Source organism: Amia ocellicauda, chromosome 19 (genome assembly GCF_036373705.1).
Source record: "Amia ocellicauda isolate fAmiCal2 chromosome 19, fAmiCal2.hap1, whole genome shotgun sequence".
In the NCBI taxonomy this organism is placed as follows: Eukaryota; Metazoa; Chordata; class Actinopteri; order Amiiformes; family Amiidae; genus Amia; species Amia ocellicauda.
This window is the reverse complement of record NC_089868.1, coordinates 2,114,854-2,120,853: the sequence shown is the minus strand read 5'-3', so window position 1 is coordinate 2,120,853 and position 6,000 is coordinate 2,114,854.

The window sequence follows — 6,000 nt, the reverse complement described above, 5'->3', positions numbered from 1 at the left end:
ACGTTTTCTTTCTAGGCTTCCGCCATCACACTTGTGATGCTTCGGGGGAGTTCGACACCATTCAAGCTATTGCGACCCTACTAAGCCTGCACTTACCGCTGTTTTCACTAACACACTTCTGGTGAACCGTTGCGCATGAACAGATGACGAATAAATGGCCTTACACTAGTATCCCACAGCACCAGCTTCGTCTGTAGAAAAACAAAGGTTCCTCTGCCTGCTGCAGGATACCCACATCACACTTGACTCGCAGACCTTTACTGCGCCCTCTTGCTTCACGTGGGCCGTGCTCCCAGAAGCGCTGTAACATACATGTGCACTTGCGTGCAAAAGTATTCGGTATTACATTTATTTGACGTGTTCATTGCTTGAATATACTTTAAAAGCTAATACACTCCTCTCCATGCTCACCAACAACAATGTTGGCGACGATGACGGCTAAAGTAAGGAGAAATAGAAATGCCACTTCCATTCACTCCAATTACTATTGTTGTTATTATTACAAGGGAAAACTATGACCCTTGGTCATCAGTGTCTTGGGCGGACAGTTATGTCATTTAACAACATCCAAGATACCCGAGCCATCGGTCAGTCAGCACCGCTAGATGGCGGCAGTCAGACACTCATGCAATGTTTGAAGGAGAAAGTGTTCAAATAGAGGAGCGCACAACTCTCTACGTGGCACCGATGTTAACTAGTTTTCACAGAAACCTGTGCTATGTGGCTCGTTGGTCTAGGGGTATGATTCAAAGGGTTCAAATCCCGGACGAGCCCTTTGTTTTAGTCTTCTCTCATTCATTTTCATTTTGACAGGGTACTTTTGCCAACATGAAAAACATTTCCTTCATGTATCATGACTTCATTATGGTAATATCTCATTTCGTATGTTTCCAAATAGGCCTCTTAACAATCATCTACAAGCCTACATATACCAGCATGATTTCATACAATGTGCACGATATGTAGTCCATGTCTGTCTCTCTGTCTCTCTAGATATATGTTTATAATTGAGTTGATGATAGTTGCATCTGTGCGCCAAACTGTGTCTGAGCAGCAGACTGTAACTTGAAATAATTGCATGAAAATGTCTGTATCTTCTTAATTTTATGCAGGTTAGTTCAGCTAGTAAGAAAGGTCACTATCTTTTTTATCTTTTTCTGTAACTAAACCATTCAGTCTTTCTACATGATGCCGTAAATCCAACATTTCCCCAATTCGCTCCCTGCGAGAAGACAATGCGGTGTGCAATGAAAGTGATAGCCTGTCACTTGGCACTTCAGTTCTGCGTACCACCAAGTCTTATTAGACTCCTTAGTTCTAACTGCAAGTTCCCTGCCATGTCCATGAAAGGGGATTGAGTCCGTATTGAACCATTATCTAAAACACAAAACTATGAGAAAGCTGGTGCGCATCGCTACCTTCCGAGTAGTGGCCAGTACTACTACTACTAAAGGTAATTATACTAAGGAACGAATGAACGAAAGAGAGAGTATCATTACTCAGTACACTTAGAGGCTATGTGTGTACTAGTAACTTGTTACTTGATTTAAGTCACGAAAAGTCGCATCCAACGTCAGTCCCATCCTATGTAATGTGTGATGTCCAGAGCCGGCCCTAGCCATTTGGGGGCCATATGCGAGATTTGATAGTAGCCCCAGAACCATCCCCCCTCTCGATGAAAAACATTTTAGTGGTGCCCATGTTTATGGCGTATAGAGAATGTTTAGTTAAAACTAAAATAAACACAAACATTTAAATAATGCACATCACAGAACATGTATTGCACTTTAACATACACTGTACTTGTTGAAGAAATTGATGTAATAATCAATACAAATGTAAATAGTGCACTATGCATATTGAAATCAGAGCAATAACTAATAAACTGTTTAGGTAAAATAACATCCACACCAAAAATACTCAATATTGAAAATACTGTAGTGCACAAAAAACTGAATTTAAATAATACAATACTATGAAAAATCATTAGCTGACAACTGGCAAACTACTGCAGTACTTAACTACTAGCTGATCATTATCATCATTTGGATGGCAACTGGCAGTAGGCTAGCTAGCAAAGTGAGCTGGATTATTACTTTATAATGATATATAATTTATAAAGACATGTAAATTCCTCACAAAGTTATGACTTAAAGTCCCACTGCTTGGAATTTAGAAAACACAGAACATCACTAAAGTTCCCCTGACATTATCTTTATAAACTCCACCACAATATACATTATATCCATCATATTTACATTACATTTAGCATACATATCCCTGACGCGTGTATTGACCTCACTGGAGACAATATGCTCGAGTCACAGATTAAATGCCCCTCTCCCTCTCGGGTTTACATGGTCTTAGTTTATTGCACTAGAGACGAGTTGTTTACCCGCAGCCCTGCACAGGGCAAAGGACTGTCTTGTGCATTGCGCCTTGTTTAATACTTTGTTTTAATGATCTTACCGAGTGGTTTTTTACGTCACTGGTGGGGCTACAAAGCCATGAATCGAAGTGTTTTATCAAGTTAGGATTAAAACACGATGTACAAAACTGAACAGTGTACAACAGACCCACAACAATTTAGAGAGCATAATGATAAAGGAAACCACTGATCTGCATTAACCATGAAACGTCCATCAGCAATGTACTTTACCTTGAAACCCACAATAAATGGACCAGACCGTTACCTTGCACTTTTAAAATGCGTCCATTTCCGGAATGTTACATGGATACCATCATCTCAGACATTAGAATTTGCACGTAAACTGTGGGCTTAGATCGTGGAAAATTGTGCGTGTTTTCAAAATTTCTACGCCATTTACTGGTGTTCTTGGGATGCTCCTTCTGTGTGACCGTATACCTCGAGTAAACGTTTACTCGGTCTGCTTGAGCAAGTGGGTTGAAATGACGTGTGTAAGCCGAAAGCCAGTAATGTATTTTGATACCAGATATTACAGCTTTCATGACCAGGGGCGCAGCGAGGATTTCAGGGCCCCATGAAAGTAAAAAAGGTAGTTACCGAAGTGTGACCCATCGGGAGGATAGCTAAACCCGGGGGTTATGCCTGTGAGGAGAGGTTGAGGGGTGGATGAGGAAGCTCGCCACTTGATAGGTCCGGTCGTTGAGGTAGGAGGAGAAACAAGTGAGAGCAGTCCCAGAGATTCCAAGGTCAGCGAGGCAGGAGAGGAGGATGGAGTGATCGACGGTGTCAAATGTTGCGGAGAGACCAAGGAGGATGAGGATTGAGGAGAGGGAGGCTGCCCGAGCACAGTTGAGGGAGTCAGTGACTGCCAGGACAGCAGTCTCAGTGGTGTGAGCGGTGTTTGGAAGGCGGATTGCAGAGGATCAAGAAGTGAGAGATGGGAAAGGAATGCAGAGAGCTGACAGTGGACCGCACGCTCGAGGGTCTTTGAGAGGAAGGGGAGTAGGGCGACAGGGCAGAGACAGGTGCCTCTGAGGAGAGGTGGGGTCAAGGGTAGGTTTCTTGAGGAGTGGGATGACCGCAGCTTGTTTAAATGCAAGAGGGGAAACAGCCAGAGAGGAGTGAGGAGTTGAGGAGGGAGGAGAAGAAGGGGAGTTGAAATGGAGCAGACGCTTGCAGGAGGCGAGTAGAGAGAGGGTCCAGGGGACATATTATGGGTTTGTGACCTAGGAGGAGAGAGGAAAGTTCAGAGTCTGAGAGAGGAGAGAATGAAGAAATGGAAGCTTGATCGGTGGGAGACTTGGGCAGGGTGGGAGTGGAGAGGAGACTGTTGAAGAGCTTGTGGATGTCTGTGATCTTGTAGAAGAATGAGGCAAAATGATGAGGTGAGATGAGATGAGGGAGGAGGGGGGAGAAGAGAGAGAAGGTGGAGTAAAGCTTGCGGGGGTTGTGGACAGTGGATTCAAAGAATGACTGGAAGTAAGACTGAGGTGAGCGAGGAGGGGAATGTGGGCAGTAGAGAGTGGTAGAGTGCGAGGGTCGCTGGGAGTTTGGATCTCTTCCACTTGTGCTCAGTGGTGCGCAGACTGGTTGAGCAGAGAACAGAAGAGATCCAAGGCTGAGGAGGGGAGGGACGGACAGAACGAGACAGTTCTTTATTTACACCTTTTCCTGAAATCAGGAGCGATTCAAACTTCTGGTTTGAAATAGCTGTAGAACTGTCGCTATTTCGGTTGGAATTTCATGAATAAATTAATATAGGGACAACCTATGGACTGCCTACAAGACGCACAATCCCAAGAAAAAGGGAGCAAAGTCGATACACGAATTGTTTATGAAGGCAAAAAAAAAGATAGGCAATTAACCAATCGTGAAGCATGAACCGATTCCAAAGTACAACAACCCTGCTAGCACATTGCCTCAATGCTGTAGCAATATAAATTATATTGCTACAATGTTATTGGCAATGTTGTGTGTTAGCAGGGAATACCTGTACAGTTTTTTTCCAACAATCTGCAAAGTTAAATACTGGTGCTGAAAAATTAGGTACTAATAAAACAGAAGTATTTGGCACACACAAGTAATGTGTGTTGGTTCGGCAGTTACTGCTCTCAGGAAGGTAATGTGACTGCCTCCCGTCTCCCCAAAGCTCCCGTCATTGATGAAGCAGGCGTGACCGCACCTTCCCAAGCTCTTCACTATGACTTCACATCTTGTCGCTATTAAAATCTAGGATGTGTCACAGAGTGGAAGTTATACAGTACCACTGGGGGGTAAAACTTATGGAAGCACGACTACACCACCTAGCGGTTGTCTACAGCCGCTAGGACCCATTGGGAGGTTGTCGATTGCCCAAATATGCCCATTTTGCATTTACTACCTCAATTCTCCCTTCGATTTAGGTTATTTAAATTGGGGAATCTCAAGCCAGGAGCACACCACAGACCACACAAGACAGGTATACAATTAACTGGATTACAAATCTCTAATATAAAATCCATCAGACTTCCTCTTTATGTTAAAAAGACAAAAGTTCAAACTAAAAAATGCATTCGTGGAGGGTTTTGTTGGTCTCCTCCGGCAGCACCAGGAGCTGGAATGGGGCAGGCAATAGTCCACGTGTCCTAGTAAAAAGTAATGAGGGGCTCCGACAAAAATTCAGCTTCTGCTCTGGTCCGGGTTTGGCAATACAAAGAAATTACAATGTCCATGTACAGTCCAAGAAAACAATGGCCGAGTTGAAAAAAAAAAAAACAGGTTGCTCGTTGTTATCCTTTGAAACACCACTGTAGTTCAAAAAGCCTGTACGCTATCCCTTCTCTGGATACTCTCGCTAGCGTTGCAGAGGTCGCCTCAGCTCTCCTCTGGGTCTCTTAGCCCTTTCCGTTACTTGTCCATCAAGTCCTTCGTTCGCCTTTGGCTCCACGTTTCGTTCCCGTTGCTCTGCAATCCCGTCCCCCCCAGCTCCACCCCGGGAGCATTTTATCTCCAGCCTAACAGGTGCTCCTCATGGTCAATTATTGAATTTCGTAGAACCTGGCGAATAAGCGGGTACTCTCATGAATGCGTGATTAGCCATGTGTATATTTAAATCAATCAATCGTAAATAAAACTCGTGCATTTCCGTGAAGTGGGGCGGGACATTCAAAGTAAACAAACGTGATTTTAATGGGAATAATGTGATAATATAAGAGGTTTAAAGTGAATTAATAAAACAAAACAAAAAGCAATAAAAAACACACAAAACAAATACCAAAATAGGCTAACGCCCATTGCTAGTGATGCAGTAAAGGGACACTGTTTGGAATGAATGAGAATTGTGCATTCTTACCGATGCCCCACAACGATCACACCTTTTGATCGATCAGCTATTTAACTCTTTCATCAACCTCCATTACCTATAACATAATTCTGAGAAATATATCTTTTCTTTCAAGTGTGCTGCAGGAAACATCCACTTATTTATAATTCGTTTTATGTCACTTGTTTGCTGCAAGAAAGGCAAGGCGGTAAGGCTGTAGAACACTGCTACATTATGCATCTTGCACTATGGTGTCGGTAATATAGTTTTT